General features: G+C 43.8%; 1 long non-coding RNA gene across 1 annotated transcript; it reads left to right on the top strand.

The window, feature by feature from the left end:
* Window positions 1-652: 652 nt before the first annotated feature.
* LOC129018374 (uncharacterized) lies at window positions 653-23,659 on the top strand. The gene is made up of 6 exons (XR_008495248.2): window positions 653-772; window positions 1,019-2,823; window positions 9,777-9,809; window positions 12,121-13,482; window positions 18,031-18,226; window positions 21,596-23,659. It is a non-coding gene; the product is annotated as an uncharacterized LOC129018374 (long non-coding RNA).
* Window positions 23,660-23,978: the final 319 nt, after the last annotated feature.

Below are 23,978 nucleotides of genomic sequence, written 5' to 3'. Positions count from 1 at the left end.
CCACTGCTGGCTTTGGGGGTGGATCCTTTGGCCACACCTGGCATGTCGGACCACTGAATTCCTCGAGCCACAGTGATTGGTTCAGGGGTGGGCAGGTGACCAGAATTTAGTGGATGCTACAGGTAAGAGAGATACCCTCTTTCCACTGCCTGGGATCTTGACAGCTCGAGGCTGGGAGGCTCTATTCAGCAGTAGCCACCCTGTTGCTATGAGGGGAGACCTTGCCTGAGCATTGAGCCAACGGGTGTAGCAGAACCTAGAGAAGAAACCAGTTCTCGATGTCATCAGTTGGGGCCTCTGCATCAAACTTATGTCAGATTCTCAGCAGGAAACAGATGGAATACTCAAAAGGGCACAACTGAAGAAAGGCTAATGCCAGGAGTATTTGCAGAGGTGTGGAGGAGGATTAGGGGAATGAGAAAGCACAGTGAATCACTCAGGGACTAGCAACAGTGGGAAGCTGTTAGTACCCGTAGTCCTGAAGGGGTGAGGGGAGGGAACAGTGTTACCAGAGCCTGACAGGAGCTGAGTCATGGAAGGGGGATGGTGGTGGCAGAGGAATGCAGCCATTGGCAGACTGTGATGAGGCAGGGAGGAAGTGGGAAAGCGCTGGGGGAGACAAATGCTCTCTGACCGTACCCTCCTGGAGCCTTCTCACCTTCTGCTGGCCCTGCATCGATTGGACACAACAATCAAAGCCAGATATTAAGGTCAGCCTTCCATACACAGAACACAGCAGAGAAGGGCGGAGAATGGATCTGGGGTCGGGGAGGTAAGTGGAAAAAACCAGCACGAAGCTAATGTCTGTTAGATTTGTCAGTTAGGAAAACCAATAATCCTTCTTTTTGCATAAGCCGGTTTTGGGTGCCTGTTCTATCATTTGTACTGTAAGAGTCCTAGGTGATATATAAACCTTATCAACTAGCTCTTATTGTAGTTATTGGTTATGTCTCATCTTCCCTCCTATATGTGAGCTCTTTGAGGATCTGGACTGTCTTTTACGTTTCTGTATTTTCAGTACAGTGTCCAGCACATAGTAGGTGCTCAATAAATGCTTGCTAAAGTGCGTTGAGCTGACTTGGGAATGGCTTACACAAAGACAAAAGGCATGTTCTACCATGGCACTTAGCTGCAAGATGGGGAGCTGCATATGTACATCCTGAGCTGCTTCGCCACTGCTGTGAAAGCAGAGAAGGGTTGAGTCCCTGGAAAAGGAATTTGGGTAAGTGCATCGGAGGATGGGAGGAAGCAGAGAGGTGCCCGTCAGTGTTCCAGGCTGTGGACTTCGATGGGCAGCCAAGATGAGACTTTTCAGGGGCAATGAGACATTTGTTCAGGAAACAAACTTGGGGCAGAACCTCAATGTTAAAAGCTCTGTTAGAAATCATCTGATAGGATTCCCAACATATGACATCACACTGTGGGGTTGAGGTGGGAGGGCAGGATGGATGACTGTAAAGCATCAACATAAAGCTGGTGATCCAGTATAACATGCTAATACCTCAGGGGAAAGATAAATTGCAAGACAGGGTGAAAAAATTCAGGGAAGGGCTCTGATTGGCCTGGCTGAGTCCAATGCCTATCCCTTCTACCTATCACAGGCCAGAGGGTCTCTTGCTTCTTCCTGTACCAGTTACTAGAAGAGGTGGGGAAAAGGTTGCTGGGAAGACAGAAACTATGTGTTTTGATATTTCTAACCGTTCGTCAGTCTGGAGCCAGTATCTGAATCTTGTTTTTCACAGATGGCATTGCAAAGACAGCATACCAGAGGGATAGTTGAGGGTTCTCAGGGGCCATAAAATGCTACAGGCAAGAAAGATGTGGGCTTTCTTAAACAATTGGCTGAAAAAACAGAGGGAACACAGGGAATGCACAGAATGCATTCTGGGCTTTCTAGCTATTATGCCTTAAGGCAGTGGTTCTCAAAGCGTGTTCTGGGGAGCCCTGGGAGATTCTGAGATTTCTTTCAGAGGGTCCTCAAGATCAAAACTATTTTCATAGTAATATAAGACATTATTTGCTTATGTTACTGTCATTGACTCACCGGTGTACGGTGGAGGAGAATGAAATATTCCAGGGGATGCCTGGCATGTGACGATGCTACAGACTGAATGCGGAAGCAGGCACGAGAACCCACGTCTTCCGTGAAGCCAGCCATTAAAGAAGTCTGCAAGAATGGAAAACAGTGCCACTCTTCTCACTATTTTTTTTGGAAAATAGTTATTTTATGTAAAAATAGATATTTACGTTAACATGCAATGAGTTTATTAGTTACTTTAAAGATGAATTAGTGTGTACACTTGTAGAGATTTCTCAGTTTTAATTTCTGATATGGCAAGTATTGATAGATGTTACCGACATAAACAAGAGCTCTTTGGGGTCCTCACTCATTTTTAAGACTGTGAAAGCATCCCGGGATTAAACATTTGAGAATCACTCACTGCCTTAGGGTAATGTTAAGTCCCTGGCAATGAACGGGGGAAGGGAATTAACCTTTTTTCTGCTTGCATCTTCGTTTGCAGTAGTCTGTTTTAATACTGAAGTTATATTGAATGAATTATAGTACTTGTCATCCTGTGGAGATAGCCCCATGGAGACAGGAGAATGTGCAGCAAATAGTGGGAAGATCATGCATGAAATTTAGTCAGACAGTCCTGTCTTTAACTTAAAGTTCCTCTGGGCAAGTGATTGTGATCAAATTACTTACTATTTCTGAACTGCAATTTCTCATTGGTAAAATGTAGATGGTAACAGCTACCCAACTCACTGAAATTTTGTGAAGATTAAATGAGGTGTTTGTGAAACCATCAAACCCGTTGCCAGGTATGTAACAGGTGCTCCATAAATATTAGCCTCCCTTCCTCCCTCTTGGGGTGCACCAAGCGCAGTCCTTTTAGAGTCACTAATAGGAATTCTTGTCTGAAGCGGTTCACAGACATAGTTCAGCCTGGTCTCTGGCCTATTTATTTATTTATTATTTATTTATTTTGAGATGGAGTCTCTCTCTGTCACCCAGGCTGGAGTGCAGTGGCTGCGATCTCGGCTCACTGCAGGCTCCACCTCCTGGGTTCATGCCATTCTCCTGCCTCAGCCTCCCGAGTAGCTGGGACTACAGGCACCTGCCACCACTCCCGGCTAATTTTTGTATTTTTAGTAGAGATAGGATTTCACCGTGTTTGCCAGGATGGTCTCCATCTCCCGACCTCGTGATTCGCCCGCCTCGGCCTCCCAAAGTGCTGGGATTACAGGTGTGAGCCACCGCGCCCGGCCCAAATCTCTGGATTTTTCTTGTCCCATATGTCTTTTGTCCCTAAAGAATCAGTTCTCTGGCTCATGGATCCCCTTTTTTGCAACATCAGAGCCACTGAGTTCCATTTCCTGGGTTTACTTACTCTTGGTGGATATAGTGAAAGCACAGGGGAATTTTGTAGATGGATAACATCAGTGGATTTTTTTTTTCCCTAACACACCCTTCTTTTCTTTTGGGATCAGAAATGGTTTGAAGGGGAGAGGAAAAGGCCCCAGTCAGAGAGTTACCTAGCAACTGTTGGAACTCAGGTGAAATCTGCTAATTAGATTGATGTGGAGTGTGGTCGGAGAGGAGTTGCCTAGCAACAAGCAGTCTCCTGGACCTCACTGCAGATTTTGGTGGACAGCATCCATACTCCCTCGAGAAGGGCTTCCCCAAAGTTGCTTTGCACATGGAAATTTCCACCCAAATTTATCCATCTTGCTCTCTTTTTCTCTCTCTCTTTTCCTCCTCTACCCCTCTTTGCCCTTTTTCTCTGGATCAATCAATAAATCAGGCAGCTAAAAGAAAAGTTGAACTTTTTGGGGACACCACTAGGTCTAGTGGAAAGACCATGAGTTCTGGAGTCAAATAAATCTGGGTTTCAAACCCGTTCTGTCACTTATTGGCTCTATCAGTTAGATAAGTTACCTCATCTAAGAGTCAGTTTGTTCATCTATGAAATGGGACACAATAGAGCCAAGGTCAGAAGGCTATTGTGAGGTTTAAATTAGATAAGACCCAGAGTGCCTGACATATAGCAATACTCACTAAATATTACTTCCTTCTATCCACTCTCTTTGCATATTAGGTATTACAGACTTTGTAAAGAATCAATCAGAAGGATTAGTATATTAGAAATGGATGCCTAAAACATAAATGTTACAGAGGAATATACTGTAGTTATTAGTATATAATATCATATTTTATATAAATATATATAAACCACTTTTACTAGTTCTTCAAAAGTAGACATTTAGACAATGGAAAAAGAGAATGAAATATGTTTGAACATTGGTGAAGTTTTGTTTTGTTTTGTTTTCATCCTGCCCATGGAAGATGCTGTCAGATCATGAATGTTTTTACATCAGAAACATAAGGACGCTGTGGTAGACCAAACAGTGGCTCCTCAAAGATGTTCACGTCCCAATCTCCAGAACCTGTGAACATGTTGCTTTACATGGCAGAGGGATTTTGCAGCCTCGATTAAATTAAGGGTCATGAGATGACATTATCCTGGGTCCTTATTATAGGGTCCTTCTAGGGAAAAGAAGGGGGCAGGAGAGGCAGGAGGAGATGACAGAAGCATGAGATCCAAGGAGAGGGAGATTTGAAGATGTTACACTGTGGGTTCTGAAGAAGAAAGGGGTCATAAGTTAAGGAGCACAGGTGGCCTCTGGAAGCTGGGATGGCAAGGGAGCCAATCACTCTTAGAGCCTCCAGAGTGAACACAGCCCGGCCAACGCCTTGATGTGTTAGCCCAGTGAGATCCATTTTGGACTTCTGATCTCTAGAACTGTAAGATAATAAGTGCATGTTGTTTTTAAGCTACTAAATTTGTGATAATCCAGGAGTTTGAGACCTAGCACAGTGAGATCCATTTTGGACTTCTGATCTCTAGAACTATAAGACAATAAATGCATGTTGTTTTTAAGTTACTAAATTTGTGACAATCCAGGAGTTTGAGACCAGCTTGCCCAACATGGTGAAACCCCATTTCTACTAAAAATACAAAAATCAGCCGGGTGAGGTGGCACGTGCCTGTAATCCCAGCTGCTCGGGAGGCTGAGGCAGGAGAATCACTTGAACCTGGGAAGCAGAGATTGCAGTGAGGTGAGATTGCGTCACTGCACTCCAGCCTGGGCAACAGAGCAAGACTCAAACAAAAACAAAACAATACAAAACAAAAAAACCCTCCAAAATAGTGACAATCTCTCATAGCAGCAACAGGAAATGAATACAGATGACTTTGAGTGTTTGGTGGGGGCTCAGACGTCTGGAAACTTGACCCCACTGTGCTCCTATTATGCCCTTGACTAGTTGAGGCAATATTTTTCCACATGTTCACTGAAGGGATTGGATTAAACTGGCATCTCTGTTGGGCCCCTTCCAGTATAGCCCTTGTATGGTCTATGCTCCAGGACCGCCCAGTGGAGACAGTTGGAGTGAGTAATGAAACAGTGTTGCTAGGTTCTTTGGAGGGCTTGTGTTCATTCAACAAACTGGTACTTAATAGGAACCAGGTGCTGTGCTAATTGCTGGGAATATAAAGACAAATAAGCTGCTTTTGCCCTTGCAGAAATCAGAGTCCAGTGGGAGAGGGAGTGAGAGAGGGTAACACACTAGTGCCGGGCCAGGGTTTCCAGGGTGGTGGGGGCAGGACTAAGGCTCCTGACTGGTGTGAAGATGAAACTCCCCAGAAGTAAAGAATAGACAATGTTTAGCAGGAAGGGAGATGAGTGAAGGTGATTTTCCAGGCAGAGCCTGTGCAAAGGCAAGGAGGCACAGGATGTGGGGTGTCTGGGTTACAGCAAAGAGGAAATCAGGCTGTTTGAGTCGGGGCGGGAGTAGTGAGTGCAGGCTGGGAGCCAGAACCTGGGGGGGGCCTCATCGGCCACTCTGAGGGCAGTGGGGAGCCCCTAAAAGGTTTTCCTTGGGGCATGGCAAGATGCCTTCATGTGCTGTGATTATTTTTCACTTTGATATTTTAAAGCTAGAGAGGCTTTGGGACATAGAGCCTTGCCAGCAAATTACTTACTATTATATTGGAGATATTAAATAATGCAAAGACCTAGAGAAAAATTTGTCAGAGTATTAACTCTGGAGTTAAACTACCTGGCCTTAAATCTTGGTTCTATCACTGGCTAGCTGTACGACCTTGGGCAAACTGCTCGGCCCCTTTAGGTGCCTCAGTTTCTTCATCTGTAAAATGAGGATGATTGTAGAATTACCTCAGAGAATTAAATGAATATAATAAAGTGCTTAGAGCACTGCCTAGAACACAGTTAATGTTCTGTAAGTCTTTGCTGTTATAATTTCTGATAAGACCACAAACATTAGGATTTTTTTCTGACATGAGCCTCAGTAGCACACTGTTTGGTGTGATGGAGGTGGTTCTCTTAGACTATGTCCAAGGGGGCTTGTTACTGCATGTGGCCAGGTCACCAAGGTGAACCGTGTTAAAACTCCAATTCTTGTTCAACTCTGGCAGCAAAGACTCCAAGGAGACCATTAAGGTGACACTCTAGGGTATTTCAGGAATGTTCTCTGTATCTTGGTGTCCCCAGCTGAATAGGCCTGGCAGGGTTGCCCATAGCAAAACTTGCGCGGAGGCCGTACTTCATCTTTGATTTCCTCTGCTCTCCCTTGACAGGTTCTGCCAGGCTGTTTGACCTTAGGCAAGTCACTCTGCCTTTTGGAGGCTTAGCTTTCTTGCCCATGAACAGGGGCTAATGATAATACCAGTCTTTATCTAACTCAAGGAAGTGTTCACTCACTATATTAGTGGCCTATGGCTGCGTTATTACACCAAAATGTAGTGGCTTAAAACAACAAACATTTTATTAATTCTCAGTTCTGTTGGTCAGAAATCTGGGCACAGCTTAGCTGGGTACCTCTAGCTTTGGGTCTCTCATGAGATTGTAATCAAGCCGTGGGCCAAGACTGCAGTCGTCTTAAGGCTCAACTTCAAGTTCACTCGCATACCCTTGGTTCCTGTCTGCTGGGGCTGCCGTAACAAAATACCACAGACTGGGTGGCTTACACCACAGGAATTGATTTTCTCACAGCTCTGGAGCCTGAAGTCCAAGATTAAGGGGCTGGCTGAGTTGGTCTTTCCTGAGGCCTCTATCCTTGGCTTGCAGATGGCTGCCTTCTTGCTGTGTCCTCACATGGCCTTTTCTCTGTGCCTGTGCATTCCTGGGATCTCTTCCCATTCTTATAAGGACACCAGTTCTACTGGATTAGACCCCACCCTCATGTCCTCAGTTAACCTTAATTAGCTCTTTGAAGGCCCTATCTCCAAATGTAGTCACATTGGGGCCTAGGGTTTCAACGTACGAATTTTGGGGGAACACAACTCGGGCCACAGTAGTTTTTCACCACACAGGCCTCTCTATGAACTGCCTGAGTGTTCTCATGACAGAGGAACTGGTGATCCATGGGAGAATCTGAAAACACTCCCAAAAGTCCTTGTATAACCAAATCTTGGAAATGACCTTTATCACGTTGGCTTCCATCACTTCTGCTGTATTCTATTTGTAAGAACAGAGTCACTCAGTCCAGCTTGTACTCAAGGAGGGGAAATACCATAAGGGGATGGGTTCCATGAGGAGAGATCATTGGGGGCCATCCTAGAGGTTGCCTATCACAGCCATTCATTCACACAATGCAAATTTACTGAGTGCCTACTGTGTACCCCTGGTGATACAACAGCAAGTAAGACAGACACAATTCTGTATCTCCCAGAGCTTGCATTCTTGTAGGGGAGATAGGCATACATACATACTGACAGAGCAGGAGCACCGTCATCTCAGATAAACACTGCCACTTTAAGTTCCAGCTCCCTTTCTAGCCTCATGCATTTCAAGGAAATCACTTCTCTTCTAACAACAAGCAACCAGAAAGAGCAGACAGTAAAACACAGATAAGACAGCTCGGGCACAGAGGGAGGTGGAGGGAAAGTCTCTTGGGTAGCTGCCAAACTTCACCCTCATACAATAGGCCCGAGTAAAACAGTGGGCCTTAATAAGCACATTCCTTTCCCTTCAGGATGCCCTAAGATAGAAAAGCTAAAAGCAGACTCAGGGGTATGCCTACAGCTGCAGAAAGATGTATGAGAACAGACACAAAACTCTCCTTCCCAGAGAAGCACAACAAAGAGACACAGAAGCAGTCCAAGCCTCTGACAAACTCTCCCACCCTGAATCCTTAAAATCTCTTAGTCTGTAACAGAGTGGTCTCTGACCGAACTCGGCCAGAAGCCACTCTCAGGTTTGCTTTCTCTAAAATAAACCTGTCCTTGACTGTTGAGCCACCTTTCATGTTTCTTTCCTCTTTCTTTAATTCTTAACACATACCGGGTGCTAGATTTATCTGGATAAATAAATAAAGATATAAATATAGATCTCTGTGTATTTAGGTTCAGGTAGTGGTCAGTGCTCTGGAGGAACACAGAGCAGGATGGAGGATGGCGTAATGGAGAGAAAGTTGTGTCTATTGAAACAGCCACTGACGGCTTCTCTGATGGGGCCACAGAACCCTGCAGTAAGGGAGGGGAGGGCAGATACCTGGAGGGAAGAAGATCTTGTGCTGCTTTGTTGTTAGAACAAATCAAAATCACATGCTTGAAAGTGCCTTGTATATGGACAAGTGTTATGCAACTGTAAGGTGGTGTTGTTATTGTTGACAGTTTTTGTTGCCCGCCCATCACATACACCCTTATCCAGTCTGCCTCATTAAGGGATTAGCTGATCAATGCTTAGAAGGTTATTTGTCCAGAGTAATTGTGTTTTTTTCCCCCATGTAGAGGGAATATCTTTGTTGTTTCTTCCGATTATATAGTGATACATGCTCATTGTAAGCAAAATTCAAACAATACAGGCAATTACAATTTCAAAGGAGATGCTTGCAACCGAGAAAGATCTGACTAAACAAGAGAATTAAAATGTATCACAAGCCATGTCCTGGAGGCTGCTTTGGGTGAAATATCTCAGGTGCCTGTCATCCTCTTGGTTCCCAGTGGGGAAGGTGGTGCAGGGACTGGCCCAGGCCACAGTGCTGGAATTCAGACCCGGGTGGACTCCACCCAAGTACCTGCTGCTTTCTCTACATCGTGCTGCCCTCCATGGATGGATATTCACAGATAAGGGCATGGGTGAAATGTTTTCGGCTTGCAGATAAGCAAGGGACTTGTCAGTGCCCCTCAGCATTGATCTTCTGCCTTCAGCTGGTCCCTGCGTTTTGGGAAAGGAGATTGGAGGAAATGGCAATAGGACATTTAGGTTTTACACCTGTTTTCTGGCTTGGATGGCCTAGTGGGTATTATCCCTGTTAAGATGTTTTCTGTTACTGTTCATAGAAAAAGACAGAAGTAAAGTCTCCTAGTGAGGTTGGGGTGCTCACACTACTTGATAAGTGATCTCATCATTAAACTACAAGACCTTCTAATAGGGAACAAGAGCTTGACTTTACCAAATCACCTGCAGTATAAGCCACAGACTCCTTTCTTTTGAAATAATAATGACTATTAGTTATTGACCCTATACTGTTTACCAGGCCCCATTCTAAACATTTTAAAATAATTAATTAAATCACAAAAACTTAGAAGTAAAATTTCAACCTTATAGGGTAGATATACATTTAACTTATTAAGAAACTGCCAAACAGTTCTCCAAAGTTGGTTACAACCATTTTACATTCTTACAAATAAGTATGAGAGTTCTGGTTACTCAACATCCTCTTCAATGGTGTCTATCTTTTCCATTAGGTGATGTCTTTTTCATTTTATCAATTTAAGCAGGTATGTAGTGGTATTTTATCATGGTTTAAATTTTTCTGAAGATTAATGATGTTGAATATTTTCTCATGTGCTCATTACTTATGTAATTCGTTTTAAAATCTTTCTGATAGTTATTAATAAATAATTTGACTGAATTTTCCTCTAAGTATGGGTTTAGCCATATCCCAAAGAGTTTGAAAAGAAGTAATCTGATTTTTGTTAGCTCTAAATAATTTTATCTTTTTTGTTTTTTTTCTTTCTAGAGACCAAGGTCTTGCTCTTTCACTTAGGCTGGAGTGCAGTAGTGTGATTATAGCTCACTGCAGCCTTGAAATTCTAGGCTCAAGCTATCCTTACACCTCAATCTACTGAGCACCTGGGACTACGGGTATGCACCACCACATCTGGCTAATTTTTTTATTTTTATTTTTTTAGAGGTGGGATCTTACTTTGTTGCCCAGGTTGATCTGAAACTCCTGAGCCCAAGTGATCCTCCCACCTTATCCTCCCAAGTAGCTGGGATTACAGGCTTGAGCCACTGTGTCCGGCAATTTTGTCATTTTATTTCTAATAATTAAAAAAATTCCCGAGTTATTTAAAGGATAATTTTCAGGTTTCCCCAATGATTAAAATTTTTTGTTTGCTTATCTGTTAATTATTAGCTTGTGAATTTGTATAATTATACTCAATTAGCATGACCTGTAAAATACTAACTTTTTAGAAAATAACATATGTGGTTAAGTACATGGTCCCTATTTTTAAGTCTTCTATGGGAATAAAGAATATATTTTCTGGGGCCTGGCACGGTGGCTCACGCCTGTAATCCCAGCACTTTGGGAGGCCGAGGCAGGCAGATCACAAGGTTGGGAGATCGAGAGCATCCTGGCTAACATGGTGAAACCCCGTCTCTACTAAAAATACAAAAAAATTAGCTGTGCATGGTGGCGGGCGCCTGTAGTCCCAGCTACTCAGGAGGCTGAAGCAGAAGAATGGCGTGAACCTGGGAGGCGGAGCTTGCAGTGAGCCAAGATCGCACCACTGCACTCCAGCCTGGGCAACAGAGCAAGACTATCTCAAAAAAAAAAAAAAAAAAAAGAATATATTTTCCTTTTTAGTGTACATGGTTCTCTTTCTACATATCTGTTAAATCAGGATTGATAATTATGTTGCGAAAATGATGTCTATACTTGTTCCTTCTTTTGTCTGTTTAATCTACAAAATTTGAAGAGTGATGTTTTGGATTTTCACTGTGCTTTTTTTTTTTTTTTAAATTGAATTTGCCTTGCATTTCTGAGAGCCTTTGCCTTGTAGATTGTTCGCTGCATATATTTTCATGACTATAGCTACTTCTTCATGGAGTGCCCTTTTATCATTAAGAATATCCTTCCTTTAAACTGTTTAAATTTTTGGCCTAACATTCTTTTCTTAGCCCTTAATATCTCTATCCATGTTTCCCTTTGTTTGCTTTTGTCTGATACATGTTCGCTTATCCAACTGTTTTCACTTTCCCCATGTCATTTTGTTTTAGGTCCATCTCTTATAAATTGCATATAATTGGATTTTTGTTTTTCCAACTCATCCCCAAGGACCTTTACCATTTCATAGTGGAATTTAACCCTCTCACATGAATTTGGCATCCAGGAAGTTTGGTCTCACTCCTGCCATTTAATTTTATGCTTTCTGTTTATTACACTTTCTATTGGTTCCCTCATTTCTGCTTTACTTATTTTTGTTAGGTTGATAAAGTTTATTCCTTTTCTTCCTCTCCAGTGAATTAGAAGTTCTAATATGAATTCGTATTCTACTGTGTTTACTTTTAATACACATAGTTAAACATATCTCTTCAACAATTACACAAGTTCATGTCCCTCCAGTTTTGCCAAAATAATTTGGAATTTTAATTGTATGTTAACTTTTTTCTTAGAGCATGCCTCTTACAGTTTAAGAATCCATTTAAACTTCCATTGCAATTTCATGTCCCACTTCTATCATTTAGATTTAATTATTAATAAATGTTTATTTGATTGAATTATATGTGGGCATTTTTGGTCTCTTTGTTTATCTGTTTGAGGACAGGGACCATTAAAAAAAAGTTTTCTATATTCTCCCATAGCCTTACACATGGTAAGCAATTCACTACTATGATGTTGAGGACACAATTTTGGCCCTCAAGTTTGACCTATTTTTGCCCCAACTTTGCCCCTTATTAGTCACCTGAGCTTAACTAACATTACTGACCATCGGCTTCCTTAACTCTGACATGGGTATTGTAACGTTTTGGTGCTGCAAAAGAAATAGCACTTGAATGTAAAATTTTCTTTTTAATTCTCAGCAAGGCAATGTACTTCTATAGAAAGGTGAGTCCTTACAGATGGAGCAATGGTGAGTACACACCTGGACAAGGGAGGGAAAGGGGTTCTTATCCCTGAGGCGCTGTGGCCCCTGCTGCTGTGTTGTTCCCCTATTGGCTAGGATTAGACCGCACAGGCTAAACTAATTCTGATTGGCTAATTTAAACAGCGAGATTGGGGCGAGTGGTTTGGCGGGAAAAAATGGTTATGCAGTGAGGAGGATGAGTCAGGGCAGAGCAGGTGGCAGGTAATTGGAATGTCAGGGTGGAGCAGGTAATCGGAATGAGTCAGGGTGGAGCAGGTGATTGAAATGAGGGTGGAGCAGGTAATAGAAAAAGGTTGCTTTATGATGAAGTTTAAAAGTAGAAGGCAAAGAATTGAATATACTGACATATTGATTCTTTGAAAAGAAATTTAGAACTCATATCTAACGGCATAACTTGGCAGGCTAGTTAATGAAGTTAAGAAGATCAAATCTGCAAGAATTCTGAGAATCAGCTTGTGCAGCTGAAACTGCCTTTGCAAAATAATGACCGAGACAGTGAAAGAGATCTAACTTAACTGACTTCATCTTGCTTCTAACCTTTAAGCTGCGCTGTTCCTTCTTGGGTGTAAGCTGAACTAACTTAGGGAGGAACTTAGTTTCAGTTTAAAACAAAGACGATGGCAGCCCTTTCCCAAAACAAACTTCCTTCTTGCCTGGGCACTAGACTGCCTTTGTAGGACTAATAAATTAGCCACAAGATTATAAATTATGGTTTAGGAATCATGTGGCTGGAGGCTACAAGATTCTGAGCCTCCCTAAACTGTTCCTAAGATCACTGCTTGAGATATTTTGCAGACTCTGCACTTGATGGATCAGCTGACACCACCCAGATTGATAAACTGGCTCATCTGATCTTGTGGCCGCCACCCAGGAACTGACTCAGCAAAAGAGGACAGCTTCAGCTTCCTATAATTTCATCTCCTACCTAACCAATCAGCACTCCTGGCTCACTGGCTTTCCCTCACCCACCAAGTTGTCCTTAAAATCTCTGATCCTTTGAGTAATAATAAAACTCTGGTCTCCCACACAGCAGTCTCTGCAGTGAATTACTCTTTCTCTATTGCAGTTCCCCTGTCTTGATATATCAGCTGTGTCTAGGCAGCGGTATCAGCTGTGTCTAGGCAGTGGGCAAGGTGAACCCATTGGGCGGTTACGCAGCTGCTGGATGAGCAAATAAATGCACGGAAAAAGAAGAAAAACCGAGAGTCAAACTTACAGACTCTGTGATGTGTCCTGGATGCAAAGACCACCTCCTGGAGTTTTTGCTACCTTTGCTTTTCAGCTGCAAGTATTTTGGGTGAGCTCAGCCAAGAGGTGGCTGCAGATTGTAGGTGGAGATGCTGGGGTGTGTGTGGGGTTTTGCGATTTTCCAAGCTCTAGATGTACAGCCAGGGGAGCCCCTGTGCAAGACTCAGCCTGCTCACCACTTGGGGCGCTGTGCAGTCATGATATTTACCAGCAGTCAACCCGGTAGGGAGCCTCAGAAGGATGAGTTGGACTTGGCAAGGGCATGCTTGGCTTTGAGGGAGTTTGTTTGGGCAGTCAGATTGATTTCTGCTCCCCTGTGACCAGAGGACACCAGTGCTTATCTTTGTCCCTTCTCTACCCTTTGTTTTCCTGACCCCTTGGCTCCCTTTTTAATACTTTAAAATTTTAAGGTTTTCCTTTATTAAATATCACAGAATTTTTTTCATTTTTTCTTCTTTTTTTAAATCTGGGAGCTTACCACCCAAGCTGACCCAGCCTGATGTTTTTTTTGCTTTGCATTTTCACAAGGATGAGATAAGTCCCCATGATCTCTCCTGGGTTTTTTGCTGGTGCTGCTTGTTAACTCGAGTAACTCTTGGCATTTTCTTTGCTTCCTTTTTCTGGCATTTCTGCCAAAGTGTTTCTGAACGTTCAAGGCCTGAGTGAGGCTGAGCTAGATTTGCTCTTAAATGTGCCTCATCCAAGGCTTCCCTTCACACCCATGCTGGGCTTAGTACCAAGGGATGGTCCATCCTTTGCCCTATCTGAGATCCCTTCCCCACTTTAATTAACTTTTTAGTTTGAATTTTTAGGAAAGTTGCAAAGATACTGCAGAATTCCCAAATGCCCTTCATCCAGCTTGCCTTGCTATTCACCTTTTTTGGTACAATACTATTAATTATAGACTTCAGAATTCACCAGCTTTTCCACGAATGTCTTTTTTTCTGTTCCAGGAAACAATCTGGGATCCCACATTGTGTGTAGTTGTCAGAGGTCCTTAGCTTCCTCCCATCTGTGACAGTGTCTCAGTGTTTTATTGCTTGTGATGATCTTGAAAATTTTGAAGAGTGCCCTATTTTAATATATGGGAACACAAGCTTTACTGCATTTGGAAAGGAGGAAGAGCAATGTATTAATTACTTTCTGCCTTCTTAGCGGAAGTCTGCTCTTGTCTAAGCCATTTTTCTGGTAGCAGCATCAACACTCTCAGAAGGATTTTTTTTTTTTTTTTGACACAGTCTCGCTCTGTCGCCCAGGCTGGAGTGCAGTGGCATGATCTTAGCTCACTGCAAGCTCCACTTCCTGGGTTCACACCATTCTCCTGCCTCAGCCTCCGAAGTAGCTGGGACTACAGGCGTGCACCACCACTCCTGGCTAATTTTTTTTTTTTTTTTTTTTTGTATTTTTAGCAGAGGTGGGGTTTTGCCATGTTGGCCTGGCTGGTCTTGAACTCCTGACCTCAGTTGATCCACCTGCCTTGGCCTCCCACAGTACTGGGATTACAGGTATGAGCCACTGTGCCTGGCCTCAGAAGCTTTTTATAAAGCAGTTGGGGCAATGAATTTTCTTCCCCATCCAGAAGTTTGACTAGGTGATATGTAACTTTTTTTTTAAAAAAATGTTTTATTTCCATAGGTTATTGGGGAACAGGTGGTGTTTGGTTACATGAGTAAGTTCTTTAGGGGTGATTCGTGAGATTTTGATGCACCCATCACCTGGGCAGTATACACTGCACCCTATTTTGTAGACTTTTATCTGCATAACCCTGACTTAGTATATAAACAACGAATGCATGGAGTCGACAGGTTAATGACGCCCATGGGTAATGTCATATATGGTTGTGCCCACACTCCTTATAGGCACATAGCTGAGCTAGAATTTGCAAAAACTAGCATTTATTAATTTTTTTTGGCAGGGGCCACTCCTCTAGCACCTGGGAGCACATATTCCGCCCCACCCCTGTACCCCTGCTCGCCCCTTGTTTCTTATTTCTGCCTCTACAGGGATGCAACTTCTAAATTAGAGCACTAGCAATGGCAGTCCAGATGTCACAACTCAAAAGACCAAGAACAGACAGAGCCATCTTTATCTGAGTGTGACACCTGGGTGTGTCTCAGCCGAAGGAACCCCCAGACTCCCCCACATCAGAATACTGGGAAGTCTGGTTACAGTGAATATTGAGGACCCCTTCAGGGATGGGAGGATACAGCAAAGGATCACAGGAGCCTGGGAGGGGGATGGAGAAGGGGAAAGGCACAAGCAACAACTCTTCTTCCCATTCAGATCCAATGTGTGTGGACAGGTGTCTCGTGGTTGGCTGAACTACCCCTTTCTCTATAGTTCTCTGCTTCTCCTAAAGGCATCTCTGGCTGGCTGCTCAGGAAAGGGAGGCTCTAGAGTAGATGACTGACCTGATTTTCCAGACCCCAGAAAGATCTCTGGGACTGCACGGTGGCCTGACTTGATGTTTGGAATGGGTGGCAACGCTTCTGGATAGTGGGAGATCATTAGTATTTTAGTGGAAGAGGGGCTGATGGGCTGCAGAATCCTTTGTCCTGGCTGTACCACCAACATGTGGTGTGGCTCTGGTAACCCACCATTTTTTCTTTCCTTGTCTGTAAAAAAAAGGGGAGAGGGGGAGGCTAGATGAGATAATTCCAAGATTCCTTCAAACTCTAGCACATTAGGATTCTTATTTAGCTCTGTCACACCCAAGGTAACTTGACTCACCCCCCATTAGAGGACTCACTCTTTTCCTCGTGTGCTGTGATGTGAAAACTCTTGGAAGTCTCATGGTGCTGGCAAGCATGCCTTGGGGCCCTCTGGCATCCATGTCTCATTCCTAACAGTGCTTTGGTATCCTTTGGGATAATTACCTTTTGTCCAATGTCTTTAGTCTGTCAGATCTCTGACTTCTAATAAACATGAGGGGGACATGTGACCCAAACCCTGCCAAAGAGATGCTTTTTTCCCTAGAATCTGAACCTTGAGCAAATGGGAGAAGGTTGCAAACGTCATCCATTAGTGATGCCTGGACCTGCCACTCCTGCGGTAGGACCATTTCTGTTCTTCCTGTCTCCAGGAACTGTCTGTGCCCCCTAGCAGCATCCAGGCCTGGGTCCCAGCCTTCCAGTGGATTCCCAGAGCCTCTCCTTCCCTGGTATCCCTTTTTGCTTAAGTTAGGCAAAATCACTTTCTGTTGTTTGCAACCCCACTGTGGCAAGAAATGTGCTCTGTGTTTCAGAAATTTCTGGAAGTGCTGGGAAATGTACGCCATGCCACCCAGTGACATTCAGGCTCTGGAGTGAAGAGACCTAAGCCAAATTGGATGTGACATCTAGTGGCTCCTTTGCTTATTGGTGTCCTTGGATAGGTCTCCCAAACTCCCTAAGCCTGTTTTCTTTTCTATAAAATGGAGATAATAATGAGCCACACAGAATGGCCATAGAGAATGAAGAAACATACACACAGTCAGTTCTCAATCATCATTGGCTTTGATTGTGATTACAATAATGAAAGCTTGGATAATAGTGCTGTGTTGGATCTCATCTGTCTCTGGGGTCCCCAAATAAGGAGCAGAGACTGAGGATAATAATAATGATGATGACAACAAAAACATGGCACGCTTATATAGTACTAAGTATATCCCAGGTACTGTCCTAAGTGCTTTATGTATTAACTCACTCAATCCTCACAACCTCCTTATGTGGTAATGTACTCTTACTACCTCTGCTTAACAAATGAGGCATTGAGGCATAGAGTAGTTAACTTGCTCAAGCCCTCCAGAAGTTATTGGTCTGCTCTGATGTTTTCTATCTGACAGAAGGCTGAGCAGACAGGCCAACATCACACACACACTGCAGAATTCATGTGCTTATGTGCTTTCTCTGCATGCCTTTCCTGGTCTTGGGGAGGGCCTCATTGCTACAGTGGGGAAGGGAGATGCTTCATCAGTAGGCATGACTCATAGCCGAGCCTGTGCTCCTGGATTTGTTCTGAAGTGAGATTCTATTGTGTTTATTGCAAACAGACAGGCAGCTCCGTTTCCTGTTGGTTCTGTTTCCTTCCTATTAAATTACTGAACTGTGAGGATTGGGGAGGGAAGGCAGGAAGGGAGATGAAGCAGGGTTAAGAGGATTCTGTTTTCAGCAAGTAATGAATTCCCCAGCAGCTTTTCCCACTTAGTCCGGATGCATCCATACGATGTGAAGATGGGCTTAATTGCTTCGTGTTGGTGGCAGAGCTCTGAAGATGAGGACTGGCTCTCCTACTGGAGAGCTGGCGCGTGGACCAGGCACCTATTGCTGAGGCCAGATGAAAATGGGCCAGGGCCTCTGGCCACACGTTGCCACAGCCAAGAGAGATGGAGCAAAGCCACGCAGTGTCATCTTAGGTTTGAGAAAGGGGTCAGGTCAAAGAGCTGGAGGGACTCCCCATCACTGAGTTCCTTGCCATCAACACAACTACAGAGCAGAGCAGGAGTGACCACACATCCAGAGCCCACTGTGGAGGAGACACAGCATCAGGCCCTTTCAACACTTAGTTAATCCTCATGTTGACCCCATGCAATTATTTTATTTTCCTACTTTATACACAGGAAGTCGAAGCTTGGAGAGATTCTGTGAATTGGTGAAGGACACATAGCAAAGCCAGGATTCAGATTCAGATCTGCTTGACTCCAAGGTCATTCCAGAAATCTCCCTTTTCCTTTGTACCCTGTGACATGACAGCTGGGTCCTTTCTGCTCAGATTTCCATGCCTGACAACCATTTAAATGGAATACAAGAATGCAGGTAACTGAAGAAACCCATGGAGAGAGGTGAATGCCTTTGTTTTGGGTGTGGTTGTTAAAGAGGAGGTGGTGGTTGATATGAGGGGGCATTTGTCTCAAGCAAAAGAAGCCTGTACTGAAGGCAGAGTGCCTGGGCTGGAGAAGTCCAAGCAGGTTGGAGGCCCTAAGGAATCAGCTAGGTTAGTTGTTCTCAACTGTGGGGGATTTGGTAATGTCTGGAAACATTTTTGGTTGTCATGGTGGAGGTGGGTGTGTGCTACTAGCCTCTGGTGGGTTGAGGCCAGACTCTAAATATGCATAGGATAACTTCCCACAATATGGAATCATCTAACCTGAAATGTCAATGGTGCTGAGATTGAGAAAGTCTGATCTTGGAAATCCCTTATTTGCAGATATGGAAACAGGGTTCCTAAGAGTTGGATGCCCACCCCTAAGTCACACAGCTCAAGTGAGGCAGAGATGACGTCAGAGTGGAGGTTTGCAGCACCCCAGGTGTCTTAGTCTGTTTTCTGTTGCTTACAACAGAATACCTGAAGCTGAGTAACTTGTAAAGAAAAGGAATTTATTTATTACAGTTATGGAGGCTGATAAGTGTAAGGTCAAGGCTACATCTGGTGAGGGCCTTCTTGCTGGTGGTGACTTTCTGTGGCATCCTGAGGTAACACAAGGCATTATATGGTGAGGGGGCTGAGTGTGCTAACTCAACTCTCTCTTCCTTTTCTTATAAAGCCACCAGTCCCACTCCCATGATAACCGTGACTCCAGGAATTCACTCATCCATTCATGAGAGCAGAGCCCTCAGGACCCAAGCACCTCTTAAAAGCCCCATCTCTCAATACTGCCACCCTGGGGATTAAGTTTCAACACATGTTTTGGAGGGGACAAAGACTCAAACCATCGCACCAGCTGAGTGATATTTACACCATGCAGAGTGGCCTCAGTCGAGTAATGCAGGAATGGGTTTTCTGATAGACGGGCGTGGTCCAGGGCAGCTCAGCTCAAGTTGCCCAGGCTGGGGAACGGCCAGACCTCTCTCCTTGAGGAAGAGGTGGTTCTGGTCTGCTGATGTGTGCCTGGGGCCCAGGGCCCAGAGGAGGAAGGGGCACTGTGGGGACTCCTTGGAGCCAGCATGAGCTGGGAGCTGAGAGAGACAGGCAGGAGGTCTCGGCCAACTCTTCTCTCCTAACCCTGAGCTTCTACTTCTGCTGCTGGGCCTGCCATTGCCTTCCTGCCCATCCAGTGGGAAGCACGGGAACAATAGCTCCTGAATCCTGAATAACACTTGATAGCACTGTTTTATATTCTGTCTCTTCATTGACTGTGTGAGCTTCTCTACAACTTGATGAGGTTAGTTAGGTGGGCAGTGGGGGTGTGGCTATTCCCATTTTAAAGACCATGGAACGAGGCTGAGGAGGTTAACCACCTGACCACACATTGCACCAGAGGCCCAGGTGAACCAGCAGCCCTGCCCTCTGATCCACGTCTGACATTCTTTCATCTACTCTTCCAAATGAGAGTGAGAGCTCTTTTGGTTTGAGTACTGTGCTAGGTGTTGCCTCTTTCGAATCACTTCTCTGTATTCCTGCCATGTGCCCTGTTTCTTAAAGGTGTGAATATCTCAGTTTTTGCTTTCCAACTAACATATGTGTTCTGTGTTTAATTTTCGCTTAGATAACTGAAACTGCCACTGTGAGGCATGATGCCATAGCAGGGATATGGTGTTGACTGGGGCATAGTACTTCGTCTCTCCACGCTCAGTATAGTAGGAGTGGGAGACAGAAAAGACAGTGATTGAAGAGTAAACATAGGGTGCCATTGACATACCCCATTCAGGTCTCGGAGAGCTTTTGAACCTGTGTAAACGACTGACCTCTCTTTACTGCTTTATAATTTGCATTGTGTAACTCTGTCTCCAGGCGACCTCAGGCTTCTTCAGAGCAGAGGGCATTTCTTTTCGCTTTTGTTTCTCCCGCCCTTGGAAGGTGCTTGGCACATTTTTGGCTCTTTCCTGGATCTGTCACATTCTTTTTGCTAAGCACCAAGAGGCAATTTGTAGCTATCTCTCTCAGTAGGATAGCTGACCCCATCTTCATCAGTAGGATAGCTGACTCCAAGTAGGTCTCTGCTGGAAACCCTCTGACAGAGGTAGGGGCTGTCCCACTCCCCTGAACCTTGAGTGTCAGGGGCAGAATCCCAAAGGCCTGGTCATGCCACCTTGGGACAGTCTGGGGTGGGCCTCTTTCTGGGAGCTGGCTCACAGTTCCCACGCTGTCTCCGGCAACTGTTCTTTGACACACGTATGAGGACAACATTTCTCCTATCTGTTGGAACACAGTCAACATTTAGTGTCTGAGTCCCCGTTTCCCTCTGCATTTCTAGCTACCTGTTTGAATGTTGTTAGGCAGCCAGCCACCGGGACCGAGGCATTTGAAGCTCCGAGGCAGTTGCTGGCTTCCGAAGCAGAGAGTGGGAGACTGACTGTCAGTTCCCGCTCCTCTGCTTCAGGGCCCTGCCAGTATTGTAATAACATCTCCAGAACGTGTCTAACCACACGTTACAATTATCCTCTCCAGGCCCTGCATTGCATTTCCTTAGAATCTCCCCCGAGCCTGATAGCACGCAGCTTCTACCAGGGAGTCCATTGTACCCCTAATTTCTTTCTTTGCTGCGTCAGCCAGTCTCCTTGGGCTTCTGCCTCAGCAGGTAGACTGGGTGAGGATTTTCCATCAGTCCAAGCATATCTTTCAACAAAGACTTCAACCCTAAAACGTAAAGTGTAATAATAATAAAATAAAATAAAAAAAGAAATATATATATATGTATATGTATATATATATATATAGAAATCCTGTGTCTCTAGGTGCTGATTCTTCTGACCAATTTTCAGAGGCCTCCTTTGCCTGCTTTCACCCAAGGGAAATTTCTGGCCCTCAGACCATGTGTACTTGGTTCTCTGACAGTGTACCTGCACCCACCACCCTCAAATGGTGAGGTTTATCTCAAATAAGTTTTAGAACTTCCTTCTGACTCTTGGGAGATCTTCCTAAGGGGATTTTCCAAACTGTTAGGAGAAAAGGGAGGTGGGTAAACAGTGAGTCTGAGCATGGGAGAGGGACACATGATACCGCTGAAGATAGGAACATGCCATAGGGACATCCCTCCCAATCCCCCCATGATATAAGCTAAATATGGGGCTCCTGGAATTGGTTGACTAAGCTGAAGCTTCTGGGCGCTGAAATAATATTATTTAATGACAGTGTTAGGAAGAAACTCTTCTGAAGGCAGTGAAACAGGAGGGATGTCTCGACAGGAAGAGTTAGAAATTCACCCTTTATTTATTATTTTCTTCTTTTTATTTTTTAAAAATCAGTTTTCTTAGGTTGAAAGAAATTCACCCTCTATCAAGAATTATTTATAGTTCCTCTGGAGTGAGAGAGGAAGACGTTACCCACGCAGTGCTCTGTGGAATCATCTGAGCCACCACTTCTGCCTTGGGGACACGTCCATCTGGGGAAGTATTTGGATCCTTTGGCTGAACAATGTGTTTTGGGGTCTTTAATATGTCACCTTAAGGATGAGGCCTAGAGAACATGGCCTTTTGTTGAACAGTTTGTAAGCTCTCAAATGTGAGTAAATGTGAGGAGGGTCTTGAGAGATATAGAAAGCTCAAGAAACCTAGCTGGAGTCTCTAGAGTGTTGAGAAAAGTGGTGAGGAGAAATTCCCATTGCGGGGGATGGGAGTGGTGGTTCAGGAGGATTTTTGAGAATGGGGATAGAGAGCCTAGAAATAAGGCCACACACCCATGGCCATCTGATCGTCAACAAAGCAAGCAATGAGTAATGGACTCCTTGTTCAATAAATGGTGCTGGGTTGACTGATTAGCCATATGCAGAAGATTGAAACTGGACTCCTTCCTCACACCATATACAGAAATCAACTCAAGATGGATTAAAGACTTAAATGTAAAACCCAGAACTATAAAAACTCTGGAAGACAACCTAGGCAATACCACCCTGGATATAGGAACGGGCAAAGATTTCATGATGAAGACACTAAAAGCAATTGCAGCAAAAGCAAAAATTGACAAATGTGATCTGATTAAACCTAAGAGCTTCTGAACAGCAAAAGAAATTATCAACAGAGTAAACAACCTACGGAATAGGAGAACATATTTGCAAAGTAAGTATCCAACAAAGGTCTCATATCCAGCATCTATAAGGAACTTAAACAAATTTATAAGAAATAACTAACAATTCCAACAAAAAGTGGGCAAAGTACACGAACAGACACTTTGCTAAGAAGACATACATGTGGCTAACAAGCAAATGAAAAAAAGCTCAGTATCATGATCATTAGAGAAATGCAAATCAAAACCACAATGAGATATATCATCTCACACCAGTCAGAATGGCTATTATTAAAAAGTCAAAAAAATAACCGATGGCTGGTAAAGTTGCAGAGTAAAGGAAATACTTATACACTGTTAGTAGGAGTTTAAATTAGTTCAACCATTATGGAAAGCAGTGTGGTGATTCCTCAAAGAGCTAAAAACAGGACTACCATTTGACCCAGCAAACCCATTACTGGGTATATGCCCGGAGGAATAGAAATCATTCTACCATAAAAACATGTGCAACAAATGTTCATTGCAGCACTATTCAAAATAGTAAAGACATAGAATCAACCTAAATGCCCATCAATGACAGATTGGATAAAAAATGTGGTACATAGGTCCCATGGAATACCATGCAGCCATAAAAAAGAACAAGATCATGTATTTTGCAGGAACATGATGGAGCTGGAGGCCATTATCCTTAGCAAACTAATGCAGAAACGGAAAAGGAAATAGTGCATGTTCTTACTCATAAGAGGGAGCTAAATGAGGAGACATCATGGATACAAAGAGGGGAACAACAGACACTGGGACCTCTTTGAGGGTGGAGGGTAGGAGGAGGGAGAGGAGCAGAAAAACAAATTAATCTTGTTGTACAGATTATTTTGTCACCCAGGTACTAAACCTGGTACTATCGGGTACCCTACCACTGCTTTATCAACTAAGTTTCTGTAATAGTTTAAATCCTTCATTGTCATTACAACAATGTTCATGGCATCTTCACCAGGAGTAAATCTCATCTCAAGAAACCACTTTTTTTGCTTACCCATAAGAAGCAACTCCTCATCTATTCAAATTTGATCATGAGATTGCAGCAATCTGGTCACATCTTCAGGTTCACTCTAATTCAAGTTCTCTTGCTGTTTCTACCACATCCACAGTTACTTCCTTCACTGAAATTTTGAACCTGTCAAAATTTGGTACCTTACTGTTGTGTACCAGGTTTAGTACCTGGGTGACAAAATAATCTGTACAACAGACCCCCGTGATACCAGTTAACCTAGGTAACAAACCTGCACATGTACTCCTGAACCTGAAATAAAAATAAAAAAAGAATGGGAATTTTTAGGTTACAAGTTCTTTTTCTGTGAAATAAGTCCCCAGCCATTGCATCAAATACTCAGTAAATCCTTCTAGCAATATGGGAGTGATTTGGGCAAAATCAGAATAAACCCACAAAAAGTCTGTTGCACATCATTGTGCTGAACCTCTATTAATCTCAGTAGGGAAGGCACCAGGCTCAAGAGGCCAAAGAAGACACTCAGAGCCAGTAAATGAGACATGGGGTCTTATTAGGGGCTTCCATACAAGGGAGACAGTGCAGCGATAGCGGGCTGGACAACATAACCACAGGGCCCA

Source organism: Pongo pygmaeus, chromosome 19 (genome assembly GCF_028885625.2).
Source record: "Pongo pygmaeus isolate AG05252 chromosome 19, NHGRI_mPonPyg2-v2.0_pri, whole genome shotgun sequence".
NCBI classification, from domain to species: domain Eukaryota; kingdom Metazoa; phylum Chordata; class Mammalia; order Primates; family Hominidae; genus Pongo; species Pongo pygmaeus.
The sequence above is the reverse complement of the archived record's forward strand: the minus strand, read 5'-3'. Positions and strand labels throughout refer to the sequence as shown.